Genomic DNA, 16,447 nt, shown 5'->3' on the forward strand with positions numbered 1-16,447 from the left:
ATTCAACAGCTTTTTCGCAAAGTATACGGGGCGCATGGACCAAGGATTAAAATGGCGGATTAATGTGGGATTTTTCTGTAAGTAGGGCAAAGAGCATAGGGGGGAAAGTGGGTAGGAGGAGGAAGAGGAGGAGAAAGAGGAGGAGGAGGAGGAAGAGGAGGAAGAGGAAGAGGAGGAGGGGAGAGGAGGAGGAGGAGGAAGAAGAGGATGAGGGGAGAGGAGGAAAGAGGATGGAGGAGGGAGGGGGAGGGAGTAGAGAAGAGGATGGAGGGGAAGGGGGAAGGGAGGAAGGAGGGAGGAGGAAGGAGGAGGGAGGAGGAAGGGGAGGGAGCAGGAAAGAAGAGGGAAGAGAAAAGAGAAGCGAAGGAGGAGGGAAGAGGAATGAAGAAGGAGAAGAGAGGGAAGAGGAGGGTGAGAGGACTATGGTAGGAAAAAGAAGAAATGAGGGTGAGAAAAAAAGGGGTAGTGGGGCAAGAGGAGGAGGGAGCGAAGAGGAGGAAGGAGGAGGGAGGTAGGAAGAGGGAAGAAAGGGGAGGGAAGAGGAAGGAGTAGGGAGGAGGGACGTGTGTGGGGGAATAAAATAAACGAATATAGGAAGGAGGGAGGGAGAGAGAGAGGGAGAGAGAGAGGGAGAGGGAGAGAGAGAGAGGGAGAAGGAGAGAGTGGAGTGAGAGAGAGAGAGAGAGTGAGAGAGAGAGAGAGGGAGTGAGAGAGAGGGTGGAGTGAGAGAGAGTGGAGAGAGAGAGAGAGAGAGAGAGAGAGAGAGAGAGAGAGAGAGAGAGAGAGAGAGAGAGAGAGAGAGAGAGAGGGGGGAGGGGAGCAGGGAGAGAGGGAGAAAGGGGGAGGGGGCAGAGAGAGGGTGAGTAAGATGGAGGGAGGGAGAGAGGTAGAGGGAGAGAGAGAAAGAGAGAGAGAGAGAGAGAGAGAGATAGAGAGAGGCAGGATGGAGTTAAAAGTTACATTAATTGAATTAAAATCTCAGGGAAATGCATATTCAACATATCTTGATCTTAGGTCTTCGTCAAATCTTTCCTTTTAAATACATTTTGTCATTTTAGTCAAGAGTTGATGCCTTATCACACTGAGCTATTTTTCCTTCAACTGTTTGAGCAAATTTGAAGCCCACAACTTCCGGGACGGAATCTGATATTCCGTAGGAAAATAATTTTCCTGCAGTATATCAAATGACAATCTATGAAAATTGTTGAGAAAACGCAATAAGTTTGCTATAGTGATTTTACAGCGGAAAATTTGATGGAGGTTGACGGAACCGCCGATTAGTTGGAGGTTGGTGGAAAAATATCAAAGTGTGATGACGAATTTGGAACCTGTTCTAGCAGATGGAACTCCTGACATCGTGACGTCATGTCGTTTGGTACGAGGTCTGATGACGTCATATCGTTAATGAACGAAAAACGGTTACGTTTACAAACGCGAAATAAAGTTCTTTTGAGGTTATTTTATTGAACAAATTTCTGTTCAGCAAGAACATGAATCAGTACACAGAATCCCAAACATCAAATGAAGAACAAGAGAATCTGAAATAGGCTGTTTGTGTGTAAGAACAACATAAATTTTGACCAGTATATCTTAATGCCTGATCTAATCATTAAATCATGGGAAGCCTATTAAACTGCGTCTATATTTCTAGTTTTGGAAAGTTTTCGGTAATTATATATATGAAAGATGCAACAGAAAAATACTGATTAATATTAGTTTCTACTCTCGCAATTCTTCCAATTCCTTCCATAAATCTCTTCTTTAGTATCTCAAAGCGCCGGTTCGAGGTACGACTCGTGAGTTTCTATGCCCGTGAGATATCACAGGAACGCATCTCAAAGCAAATATCACGTGAGGTCGTGAGGCAGTGAGGCAAGATATAAGAGTTTGCTAACTGAGCCATTTGTTCCTCCAAGCACTAAATATCCTCATTAATAACATCCCAGATGTTGGTCTAAGAAATACGAGTCTGGAGGTAAATATGTGTCTCCGGGCCTAATTTGTTGAAGAAACCATTTTCGAAATATTCCGCATAAGGACGATATAGTGAAATTAACATACAGACTCGGGAAAATAAACTGAAACGTTGATTTTGGAAAATGGCGCTCAGCAAAATTATTTTCTCTTTATCGGTGAGAGAACAATTGGCCATTTAGATAACAGATAACAAGTGAACCTAGGAGCAGAGGTATTATGTTTGTAGCCTATGCTGTATATATATATTTAACTTTATCTCACTTTATTTGATTTATTCTTATTTATTTATTTTTTTCTTCTTCTTATTATTCATTTTAATTTCTTGTCTAACAGCGTTCTGTAGGTTCCTCCTGAATTCACGTTACCTTATGGTTTTCCCAATGCACATCAGATAATTATTTTTTCTTTGTTCGATATTACTGTCATAATGACTTTTACTAAAGCCCTTTATATCCCATAGATGCAAAGATATGCTGAATCTTCATGGTGATCTACTAAGTATCTAATCTATTAAGTGTGTATATATATACATATATATATATATATATATATATATATATATATATATATATATATATATGTTTCATTAACATTAAAAGTTATGGCTAGTTGTGCATTAATAATTTTCTTAAAGGTATTTTCCATATACCTTATTATGGATTTGCATTAGAGAAAACTCCTGCCCAAATACACTGACAATATATATATATATATATATATATCATTAAAATGAATGGCAAGCTTGTTATGACAGAGCTTCTTGTCGTATTTTTCTCTCTTTCTTAGAGTGATCTTGCCTTCTGTAGGCAGTAACCTTAATAAATCTCCGTATGTCATGTTGTGGAATAACATACATAATCTATAGATAAGCCAAAACGCGTTTTCACACCTCTTGGTGCTTCCTCAGTGGCAGGTACGAATCTAAGGGCTGGGCTGGTGCGTGTGGGTATATATGGGACAGGCTGTGGGATTTTGTCTAGTCGTCGGTGTGGGATTTTGTCTGGTCGTCGGTGTGGGATTTTGTCTGGTTGGCGTCGCCGGAGCTCCGTGTCGTTCTGTAGGTTGGAGGGTGGCGTGCATCTGTGTTTTTTGTCTCATTTTCACTGGGGAATGATCTTCTCACACTTGGTAGGATTTTTAAGTCCTCGAGTTGGGTATTCATTCCCGGGGATAGATCCTTGATATACAAAGCCTCTAATATAGGTAAACGTCGTGGGTCTTTGTTGTGATCTATAATCTCCGTATTCTGGGTTAGGTCTTCTCTTCTTAATTTTGCTTGATGGACTTCGCTATGATGATTTTTAGGTGCTCCTGAGTTTAGGTGATATGACAGACGACGCGAGAGCCTCATGGTGGTCATGCCGATATAGGTAGTAGGATGGGTTTCACAGTTCCCATATTTGCAGGTGTACCTATATACGACATGAGATTTTTGAAGCTCATCGACGATCTGCCTGGTGTTGTTCCTTAGGAGTAGGTTCGATGTTTTTTTTGTTTTGATAGTAAATAATGAAATTAATTTTGGAGCTTGATTCAGTGGGCTTGATGTTTCTCTTTATGATTTGTTGCATCACTCTCTCATCCTCCTTGTATGCAGTGGAGAAGAAGGATTTGTAATATATATTTATAACGTTCTGCGCTGGATTGTCTGATGCATTTGCTGATTTAATTTCCTCGTACCAATTTTCCATTATTTTCTTGGTCACTTTTTCAATGTCTCTATTGCTAAAACCGTTGTTGATTAGGACTTGTGATGCTCTTTCTAGTTCTAGGTGCACATTTTTCCAGCTACTACAATGGCTAAGGGATCTTCGTACATATGCACTAATTGTTGAGATCTTGTACTTTTGTGGGCATTCACTCATTCCGTTAAGGCAATGTCCGGAGTTACTAGCTTTGGTGTAAACTGAGGTATGAAAAGATCCTTCCCCCTGTTTCACGAGGATATCAAGAAAAGGGAGAGATCCATTTTCACTGTTTTCGATGGTGAAGTTAAGACCTGAGGCTTCTATGAGTCTCTGTTGTAGTGCTACGACTTGTTCGTTATTTTCCGCTTTTACGAAAATATCGTCTATGTATCGACAGTATATTTGCGGTTTCTGTACTTCACCGAAGACCTCTTCTTCGATACTACCCATGAAGAAGTTAGCAAAAAGGACTCCCAAAGGAGATCCCATTGCAACTCCATCTATCTGGCAGTATTTGGTACCTCTCGGGCAGGTGAATGGGGCTTCTTTAGTGCAAATTTCTAATAGTTTCTTCATCACTTCTTCTGGGATGTCGCATTTGGGGTAGCTGTCGTTGTGGTAGACTCTATTGATTATATACTGTATCGTACGATCTACCGAAATATTCGTGTAGAGGCTTTCTGCATCTAACGAAGCAATTACACCTCTAGAGTTGTGGTTGGTCAGGATATCCAAGAAGTCGGTAGGGGACCTGACACAGTAAGATGACGGCACATACGGGGTAAGGATTTCTCCTAGCTTCTTCGCTATTTGGTAAGTCGCCGTAGGGATTTGAGATATAATTGGTCTTAGTTTGTTTCCAGGCTTATGGGTTTTAATGTTTCCGTAGCAGTACCCGAGGCCGTAATCACCAGACAACTTAGGAAGCTTAGTACCACCCGTGGTAGCATTGACAGTATCTATAAGCTTATTGAGTTTCTTTTTTAGGTTTTCTGTGGGGTCTCTGGTGATCTTTTTGAATTTGCTGGTGTCTCCAAGGATCTGATCTAATTTTTGCAAATACTCTTCTGTGTCTATCAGGACAAAGGTAGCAGCTTTGTCAGCTCTTCTGATGGTAATGTTAGGATCGGCTCGGAGTTCTTTAGCAGCCTCAATGTGCTTTTTCTCCAGCACTTTACTTTTGAAGTTTCCTCTAGTTTTGGAAGCTTCGCTGATGACTTCTGTTTTGAATGGGGGTTCAACGGTGACTTTCTTCTGCTTAGCCAATTTTTCGACGTTATCAATAAGGATCTCACACTCAAGGCGCTTTTCATGTTTTTGGGGGGGCTTCATGATATGACAGTTTAGTCCAAAATTGAGGAGTTCTTCTTGATCGGCAGTCAAGGTCTTATCAGTGAGGTTTGTGTAGCCTTTTAAGGGACGAGCATATTTAAGCTGTCCTCCATTGAGATGTACCAGCTTTTTCCGGTTATTATTAATGATAGCTTGTTCATGAGAGTCCATCATTACCTTATAAGCGGATTCAGCTTTATTCTTGATTTCTTCGTCTATGTCACAGTTGTTCCATAGTCTTAAGGCTTCTTTGGCTTCCCCTTCCAGTTGTTTGGTTAGAAATTTTAGTTCTTCATGAGGCTCTCGCGTCGTCTGTCATATCACCTAAACTCAGGAGCACCTAAAAATCATCATAGCGAAGTCCATCAAGCAAAATTAAGAAGAGAAGACCTAACCCAGAATACGGAGATTATAGATCACAACAAAGACCCACGACGTTTACCTATATTAGAGGCTTTGTATATCAAGGATCTATCCCCGGGAATGAATACCCAACTCGAGGACTTAAAAATCCTACCAAGTGTGAGAAGATCATTCCCCAGTGAAAATGAGACAAAAAACACAGATGCACGCCACCCTCCAACCTACAGAACGACACGGAGCTCCGGCGACGCCAACCAGACAAAATCCCACACCGACGACCAGACAAAATCCCACACCGACGACTAGACAAAATCCCACAGCCTGTCCCATATATACCCACACGCACCAGCCCAGCCCTTAGATTCGTACCTGCCACTGAGGAAGCACCAAGAGGTGTGAAAACGCGTTTTGGCTTATCTATAGATTATGTATGTTATTCCACAACATGACATACGGAGATTTATTAAGGTTACTGCCTACAGAAGGCAAGATCACTCTAAGAAAGAGAGAAAAATACGACAAGAAGCTCTGTCATAACAAGCTTGCCATTCATTTTAATGAAGTATGCTTGAGGGAAAACCTCCTGCCCATTTACACTATGAATATATATATATATATATATATATATATACACATATATATACATATATATATATATATACATATATATATATATATATATATATATATATACATATATATATATATACATGTGTGTGTGTGTGTGTGTGTGTGTATGTGTGTGTGTGTGCGTGTTTGTGTGTGTGTGTGCGTAAATGTGTGTTTCACCACGGTTTTGGATCACGTGTTGGGCTCGTGACCGAAAACTATTACCCTCTCGGATGAGAGCCCGATCTTTGGGTAATGCACTCACCTTACAAACATACAGACAAACACACACCAAATTCCTTGTCTATCAGAGCTGGAGTACCGGCTCGTGGGGCAGCGATGCTGAATTTTTTTCAGCCCTGGGCGGGACTCGAATTCGGATCACTGAATTACCGGTCGAGAACAGTACCACTGCACCGTCGAGGCGTGTATCATGTGTGTGTGTTTGCATGTATGTATGTGCACTTGGAGTGCATGCGTGCGTGTGTGCGTGTGTGTGTGTTGCATATTAATTTGCTTTAAATTTCGCGTTTGTTGAGGCACACATCCGGTTAAAAATGGAACCTGGATGTCATCCACATGAACGACATCCGTATTTTTTTTTTCACTAAAACACTAACTTATCATACATCACTAACCTCATAACCTATGAGAATACATGGGGTTAATCTAAATCCAAATACATTTCTAAAATACAACTAGATTTCTGTCTGTTTATTCAATGCCACAAAGTTAATTCTTTTATTCTATTGCACGGTTTAAACTTAATCAAAGGATTACAAAGGATTACAAAGGAGGAGCGTGCCGACAGGAGACCTTTTGGTCCATAAGTAGGTCGGATGCAAAAAAAAAAAAAAATAATAATAATAATAATAATAATAATAATAATAATAATAATAATAATAATAATAATAATAATAATAAATAAAATGAATAAATAAATAAAATAATAATGATAATAATAATGATAATAATAATAATAATAGCAATAATAATAATATAATAATAATAATAATAACAATAAATAATAATAATGATAAATAAATTAATAATAAATTAATAAACTATAATATAGATAAAAATAAATAAAATAAGTAAATAAATAGATACATTTAAATAATAAACAAACGTATATTAGATCATTTTAATACTTATTCCGGAAATGAAAATATAATCTATTGTATGGGTCAATTTTCATAGAACTCTACACATTAAAGACGATTAAATATTGCTTTAATTCCCCGGTTTCGTACACTACTGGAAAGGGAATATACAGCTTAGAATTTGCACCGATTTCATCAACAATTTCACAAAAATACTTAGAGAAAATTCTTCTAAGTACATCCCTGAGTTACTAAGGATCAAATTACTTCGTAAGAAAAAAAAATATATAGGAAGAAAACTCACCAGCCAATAGTTATCCCGATCTTTTTTTCACAAAGTAGACTGATAACGAGGTGGTAATTACGTGGAGCAAAATATAATAGATAATGAAACCCGCGGAGGAAGGGATAATTTCAGAAGAGACGATAATACGGCTGCGGGTAATTAGAACTCTGCTGATGCTAATAATTGTACTCAAGATAATTATGGAGAATAATGATGAAGATGAGAGAGACATTAATGAAGGTGAGGCTGCTTCAAGGTGCCTATCGAACTTGCCCGTGACTGCTGTCGAGGGACGTTCCTGATACGTTAGGGACGTTCCTGATATCAACATACCTGCAAGGGACGTTTCTGATACGTTAGGGACGTTCGTGATGCGTAAGGAACGTTCCTGATACGTTTGGAACGTTCCTGATACGTTTGGAACGTTCCTGATACGTTCGGGACGTTCCTGATACCAACATAACTGCAAGGGCCGTTCGTCATACGTTAGGGACGTTCCTGATGCATAAGGAACGTTTCTGATACGTTGAGGACGTTCCTGATACGTTTGGAACGTTCCTGATACGTTAGGGACGTTCCTGATGCGTAAGGAACGTTCTTGATACGTTAGGGCAGTTCCTGATACGTTGAGGACGTTCCTGATACGTTAAGGACGTTCCTGATACGTTAAGGACGTTCTTGATACCAACATACCTGCAAGGAGAGGAAAGAAGATTTTTAGTTCCATGATAAGGCTTGGTGTGGTTGTCGCTTATTACAGTAATTAATTCACTCAGGCATTAAGTAATTCATTCACTCATTCTCATTCATTCATTCGTTTACTCACGCGCGTGCGCACACGCACACACACACACACACGCACACGTAATCCTAGAGAAACACGAACGCATTGAAATTGGTCTTTATTCATTTGGCTATGATCACAGCACATTAACATAATTGATTTGTGGTTGACGTTAATTGGTACTAATCTTTTCCCAATTATAGCTATATAAAGAAAACGATAACAAATGAAGATGCAATTCAGTTCAATATTCTATACTTTTATTGCCATATACATATATATATAAATATATATATATATATATATATATATATATATATATATATATATATATATAGCGGCGCTGGCATTCCAGAATTTCCAGATTTTGGAACATTTCGTCTAGTCATGGGACGATGCCAAATTCTCTAACGATTCCGATACAAGTCCCGATACTGCTCTAAACTTCCGATTCCGATAAATGATTAATAAGTGTAATTTGTTCATAAAGTGTTTCCCAAACCAACTGGAATCCCTGAAAATAAACATCAATCATCGCGGGTATCGGCATCGGAATTTTAGAGCAATATCGGAACTCGTATCGGAATCGGAAGTTTGGAGCAGTATCGGGACTCGTATCGGAATCGGAAGTTTGGAGCAGTATCGGGACTCGTATCGGAATCGGAAGTTTAGAGCATTATCGGAACTCGTATCGGGATTGGAAGTTCGGAGCAGTATCGGGATCGGAAGTTCGGAGTAGTATCGGAATCGGAAGTTTAGAGCAGTTTCGGGACTCGTATCGGAATCGTAAGTTCGGAGCAGTATCGGTGCTCGTATCGAAATCGGAAGTTCGGAGCAGTATCGGGATTCGTATCGCAATTGGAAGTTCGGGGCAGTATCGGAACTCGTATCGGAATCGGAAGTTCGGAGCAATATCGGAACTCGTATCAGAATCGAAGTTCGGAGCAGTATCGGTACTCTTATCGGAATCGGAAGTTTAGAGCAGTATCGAGACTCGTATCGGAATCGGAAGTTTAGAGCAGTATCGGGACTCGTATCGGAATCGGAAGCTTAGAGCATTATCGTAACTCGCATCGGAATCGTTATAAATCTTGGTATCGTCCCATCGCTAATTTCGCTTGGAATATCGGGAATTTCTCTATTTCTTTTTCAAAAAGAGAGAAAAATATGTTCTTTGTTCCGCCAAAGCATCACGGATCCCTTCGGGTTATGGAACGTTTCCAGCGACAAAATGGTTAACGAATGGAATTGGCTTGTTAACCAGGTAGTTAGTGAGCGCTGAATCTATTGGTTGCTTTAAAAGAAGATGAGATAACTTTACAGGCTGTCGATGATGGGTGGTGGAGAACATGGAACTACCCAGTGTAGGCCTTATGGTCTCTTGCAGTCTCCTTCATTCACATGTAGTGAGCGTTGAAACTATCGGTTGCTTTAAAAGAAGATGAGATAACTTTACAGGCTGTCGATGATGGGTGGGGAACATGGAACTACCCAGTGTAGGCCTTATGGTCTCTTGCAGTCTCCTTCATTCACATGTAGTGAGCGTTGAAACTATTGGTTGTTTTAAGAAAAGATAATATAACTTTATGGCTTGGGATGATAGGTGGTAATGGACATGGAACTGTCTAGTGTAGGCCTTATGGTCTCTTACAGTCTCCTTCATTCTTATGTTTTTATGTAATGGAACAGACTTAGTAACCATGTAGCGAGCGATGAAATTATTCGTTGCTTTAAGAAAAGATAATATAACATTATGGATTGGGATGATAGGTGGTAATGAACATGGGACTGCCCAGTGTGGGCCTTATGGTCTCTTGCAGTCTCCTTCATTCTCATGTTCTTATGTATTGGAAAAGACTTAGTAACCATATAGTGAGCGCCGAAACTACTGGTTGTTTTAAGAAAATATATAACTTTATGGCTTGGGTTGATAAGTGGTAATGGATATGGAACTGCATAGTGTAGGCTTTATGGTCTCTTGCAGTCTCCTTCATGCTTATATTCTTGAATAATAAAATTGCCAAGAAGAACAAATATATAAGAAGATGACACAAATGGACAACTCACTCGAGACATGTAAGAAATCTTAATATATATATATATATATATATATATATATATATATATATATATATATATATATATATATATATATATATATATATATATATATATATACTTTTTTGGAGTTTGAAATGAAAGAAAATGCAAATATAAATGTGAAAGAGTTATTCCAGGGTGATCTTTAAGCTTTAGAGTCTTTGAAGTCTTGATTTTTTATTTACTAAATGAAAAGTTGTGTTATGATAGAACATGATACTTATTTAGGGCGATTGCTTCTGATCCAGGGCAGTGGGCGAGATACAAGGATGACCCGTCATCTAGGAGGTGCCAAGATAAGAGGGAGGAAAGAGGGTGGACGGGAATGGAGAATGATGAGGATGGAATGGGTGGGAGTGGTTTTTATGCACTTGTTTTTTGGCTACCTCCCTTATAAGGGGGAAAAAAGCCTTTGGTATATGTATATACGTGCAAAGTAGACCACTTGCAAAAAAAAACTAACGAAGCAGATCGCTTTCGTATATTACATCTTCAGTGCAAAAAGTACTTTTTCCATTGAAGATGCAATATACGAAAGCGCTCTGCTTCGCTAGTTTCTTTTTCCAAGTGGTCTACTTTGCATAAGTGAACACACGTACCCGTGTTCTTATTAGCATGTAGATATGTATGTACAGTATGTATGTATGTATGTATGTATGCATGTATGTTTGTTTTTGGCACTCACTCCCTCACTTTTCCTCCATTTATTCTCCTAATCGTTGTCTTCCTTCATTTCTTTCTTTCCTTCTTACTCTTCATCCGTGTCTCCTTCCTTCCTTCCTTCCCCCTCCGCCCTCCTCCACTCCCCTCCCACACCCACACTCGATGACATTCGTAAATGAAATTCAGTTTCTCACTTTCGCTCAACCTTCCCCTCACTCTCGTCCTCAACCTAACTCGCACCCTCAACCTCTGACACACCCTCAACCCTTACCATCACCCTCCCTCACACCCTTCCTCTCGTCCAACGTCTCTTCCTCTTTTCCTCTTCTATTGAAAACATCCAAACCCTATTGTGCTCTAACTTCAGCGGACGGACTGTTTCAGCATTTGATTACCAGCGCGTTCACAGGTACCGTCGTTTCATGTCTTTATTCTCAGTGACAACAAACAACTCCTGAATGTCCCTCCCTGTCATTATCCCTTTGTTAACTAACAACATAGTTAAGAAATGGAATAAACTTAGTAACCACATAGTGAGCGCTGAAAGAAATATTTTTTTCTATCATAAAGAAGATGATATAGCTTTTTGGATAGGGATTGTAGGCGGTAAGAGACATTTGATTACCTTGTGGTCTCTTGCAGTTTCCTCCTTTCTTATGTTTTGCTGTTCATACGTTGTCTGTTTTGTTCTATGATAGAAGCGCTATGCAAAACACATTCATTATTAACAATCTTCCCCATCTCTTGTTGCAACACAATCGTATTTACCCTTCATCATATTTTCCTTCCTCTCCCTTCTCTTTCCTATTATTCCCCACCCTTCCCTTCCCTTACCCTGTCTTCCCTTCTCTTCGTCTCCTTTCTCTTCCCTTCTCTCCTCTTCCCCATTCCCTCCTTTCCCACCTTCCTCTCCCTTCCTTTCCCTTTCCCATCTTCTCCTTCCTTCCCTTTCGTTCCCATCTCTTCCCTTCCCTTTAAACTTCTTTCTCCTCCTTTCCCTAAATTCCCTTCCCCTTTCTTCTCCTTTCCCCTCCCTTTCCTCCCTTCCCTCCCCTCCTCTCCCTTCCCTTCTCTAAATTCTCCTCTCGTCTCTCCCTTTCCCTTCCCCTTTCCCCTCCCTTTCCTCCCTTCCCTTCTCTAAATTCCCCTCCCGTCTCTCCCTTTCCCTTCCCCTCTCTTCTTCTTTCCCCTCCCCTCCCTTCCCTTCCCTCAACTCCCTTCCCCACACTTTCCCCTCCCTTCCGTCTTCTTACCTTCCCTTCCCTCACCTCCCTTCTTTAAAATTCCCCTCCCTTCTCTCCTTTCCCCACTCTTCAAACTCCCTTCCCCAACACTTTCCCCCTCCTTCCTCCTCTCTTCTCTTCCCTTTCCCAATAACCCTCTCCCTCCCTTCGCTCTCGCTCTTCCTTTCATTTTGCCATTACTGAATTTCAGGCGAAGGTTTCGGCTTATCAAATAGGGCATTACCCCCCTCCCCCCGTCCCCCCGTCATCGTCCTCCCTCCCCCTTCCCGCGGGAACAGAGTCCTTATTTCACTTGAAGCTGGTGTCACTCATTTCAACGTCCATTTTCGATTTTCCAATGCAAATGTCAACTGCAAGGGCGGGAGTCCTTAGCCAACTTCCACCGCAACTCCCTCTCCAACACTCTCCCTCACTCCTTCCCTCCCTTTCTTCCTTCCCTTCCTTCCTTCCCTTCCTTCCTTCCTCACTCACTTCTTCTCTCCCTTTCTCCTTCTCTTCCTTCCTTCCTTCCTCACTTGCTTCTTCCCTCTCTCTCTCCTTGTTGAGGACAGTGCCACGTCCTTCTACATAATAACATAAGAATGAAGGAGACTGCAAGAGACCATAAGGCCTACACTAAGCAGTTCCATGTTCCTCACCACCTGTCACCCTTATCCATAAATCTATCTCATCTCCTCTTAAAGCAACCCATAGTTTCAGCGCTCACTAACTACCTGGTTACTAAGTCTATTCCATTCGTTAACCCCTCTATTAGTAAACCAGGTTTTGTCTATTTCCTTCTTAAACCTAAATTTGTCCAACTTTCTTTACAAACATAAATCCTTAGGTTTATTTTTAGTTTCTCATTGTCACAACTCTACTCCATCCCTTACACGAACATACCCTACGCTGGATCAAATCATCCAACAATTACAATAAACTCTGACAAATCCTCCGTCACACAATCACGATTCTCGTCAAATGTTGCAAATTTAAAAATCTGCGAGACGACTTCGCCTACGGTATTCTAGACTTCCCTAAGTCTACAATTCAACAATGTGTCTAATATTTGTATTCTAGGTTTAACTTCTCTTAGTTCGTCATTCAGTTTCTCAGTATATGATGCAACATTCACCTTCTCAACAAATGACGCAAAGGTGATTTGATATTCGGAGATTCGAACAACTAAAATATTGTAAACGAAGTCGTTTCTATTCAATCGAACTCACTTGAGTCGCGTGTTTGTGATAGATCGAGGCTTAAGTATATCACAGAAGCAAAATGTCTATGTATATATATATATATATATACCAAGCCTTTTCCCCCTTATAAAGGAGGTAGCCAAATCAAAGGCACGTACCCACCCCCACCCAATCCACTCCCGTCCACCACCCTTTCCCCCCTCTCATCTTAGCTCCTCGTGGATGCCGGGTCATACCTGCATCCCGCCCACACCCCTGGGTCAGAAGCTATGTGCCATGACACGACAGAATGGTTTAACCAGACTCCCAAGAGTGCATGAATTTGCATTTGTAGCTATTCCTGTCTCTGTAATCTCCTCGTTAACTGTCATTAATCTATGTTTAGCACATTACTGTTCACTGTATTGTTATAATGGGCTTATCCGTGCGCCTTACTGATAATGAACAAGGATGAATAGATGTTATACACTCCCTTGACGATAAGCTGTTTCACAAGCTCGGTGTGTGTGTGTGTGTGTGTGTGTGTGTGTGTGTGTGTGTGTGTGTGTGTGTGTGTGTGTGTGTATGTGTGTGTGAGAAAGAGAGAGATTCACCATGGTCTTGGTTTACGTGTTTGACTCGTGATCGACAGCTATTTCCCTCCCGGAGGGAGAGCTCAGATCTCATATATGACAGATCTATGGGTAATCCTTTGACCTTACACGAACACACACTCCCGACTCCCCGCCCACGAGTTGGAGTAACGATTCACAGAGTAACAATACTGAAATGTATGTGCGTGTGTGTGTGTGTGTGTGTGTGTGTGTGTGTGTGTGTGTGTGTGTGTGTGTGTGTGTATGATTTAGGAGTATAAAAATAAGTTAAGACTGCATTGTAAAGAGTAAAATGTCACCGCTCTAATATATTTCTCAAACTTAAAAAAAAAAAAAAAAAAAAAAAAAAAATCAACCCACACTTTTTGTCCTCCCCTCATATACCTTCCTAACTACCCCATTACGTGCTCATTAACAACCCATTAACTAAATCCATGGAGAGACTATCTCCTCTATCCTCGCTACATTTCAGGAGGCAGACACACACCCACCACATCTCCCAAGGTGCCCTGGGTCATTTACAATCCTGAAAACTTTTTTTTCTTGTTCATCTTTTCGTCATCATCTCCTGGTTCCATCAACCTTACCCATCTCCCTCTCTCTCTCTCTCCGTCTGTCTCTCTTTCCGTCTCTATGTATATATATTCACTAGAGAGAAATGTAGTAGCACGTTTGTAATTCACACGGAGAACCCTATGTTGGCACCCGAAATATAGAAGTTACCTTTCGTACATTTTTCTCTCTCACAGTGTTTTCTGTAATATGTATGTATGTATATATATATATATATATATATATATATATATATATATATATATATATATATAATATATTGCAGTAATTCACAAGGCACACGTGAAAATAATTTGTAGAAAAACCACTTGGAAATAAGAAATTTAGCCCGAACCTTTTCGTCTATTTAAGAATCTTATTTCCCAGTGGTTTTTCTGCAATAAATAAAATAAATAAATAAAAAATTCATATATATATATATATACATATATATATATGTATATATATATATATATATACATATATATATAAAATACATATACTGTATATATATATATTATATATATATACACATATATATTAAATACATATATATATGTATCTCTTGCTTCGTTTTCATCCATCCATCTGACTCGCGTAATCTGGCCGAGCTGCTCTCCTCCTCTTAGCCTTCCTTTAACAAAAGAGCCTTCTCGCGGGTCCTGACCCTCACTGCTATTCATTCAAGCCTGCCCACTCTCTCTCCATTTCTCTTTCTCACCTTCTCTCTCTCGCTCGCACGCTCTCTCTCTCCCTTTCTGTCGTTCTCTGTCTGTCTGTCTACCTCTCTATCTGTCTCTTTCTCTCTCTCTCTGCGTCTTTAACACAATTCATTAAACCTCTTTTCCTTAAGCACACCTATACCCTCCTCTTTCTCTCACTTTAACAGAATTCATTACACCTCCTTTCCCTAAGCACCTTTCTTCTTTTCTCTTTCTTGTTCTCAAGTTTGAAAAATTCCATCATTTCAATTCCTTTGTCTGATTCTCTCTTATTGCTATTGGTCTTCTCTTTCTTCCTTTCCTTCCTCCTTCTTCTGCGTCTACCATCAATTCTCTCTGTTACTTTCTTATAAGCCTTTCTTATTCAGTAGCCGTTTAATCTACCTCTGTCTTATCTGTACATAAGTTGACATTCATCTCACCTACACAGTTATGCATCTTCTCATATTCGCCTTTTTACTTTAACACATAATTTGGCTCCTTCAGCTGGATAAATAGTCGATGAAAAAAACACCAAAGACATCAACAATATAGCAATAATAATAACAAAAAATCATCACAGGCGAAAAAATAAAATCAATAGTTCATGTTAACTTCCTGTACGATTATCATGTGAACATAGTCGTCGATGACTCGAATAGAGGATATCCGGGTTTGACACCCGGGAAGTAAAATGCAGTTGTTTTAAATTAGTTGAAGTTAAAATCCTTTGCGGCTCAAGATTATTCTTCACGTATAAAAGAACACTGCGTGGCTCTGGTCCGTAGAGAGGCTACTAAAACATTCAAGATATTTACCGCCTAGGTCTTGTGGACTTAATGCCCTATGTACTGGAGTGAGGGAGGTATGGAGTGAAGAGAGTGGAGGGGAAGGAGAGTAGGAGGAAGTGGGAGCTGAGGGAGGTGAATGGGGTGAGAATAGGGGTTAGGGAGTGAAGGGAATGAAGGGTAAGGAGGGTGGAGAGAAGGGGAAGCTGAAGGAGGGTGAGGGAGGAGTGAGGATAGGGAGAAGGTGAGGTTTGTGTTTGGGAGAACGAAGTGTTTGTAAAAGGAACTTCTTGAGGAACCAAGGCGACGGACCAGTTTGGTGGAATCTACAAAGAACCTCTGGAAGAGATGATTACTGGATAGGTTATAGGAAAATTTTAACATTGCTTGTGTGATTACTATGGATTATTTACAGAAGAGAACATGCAATTGCTGAAAAGGAATTGTATCTATATGATACATATGTAAAGATAAATATGTCGA

Source organism: Oratosquilla oratoria, chromosome 39 (assembly GCF_046742065.1).
Source record: "Oratosquilla oratoria isolate Oo_2021 chromosome 39, ASM4674206v1, whole genome shotgun sequence".
Classification (NCBI taxonomy): domain Eukaryota; kingdom Metazoa; phylum Arthropoda; class Malacostraca; order Stomatopoda; family Squillidae; genus Oratosquilla; species Oratosquilla oratoria.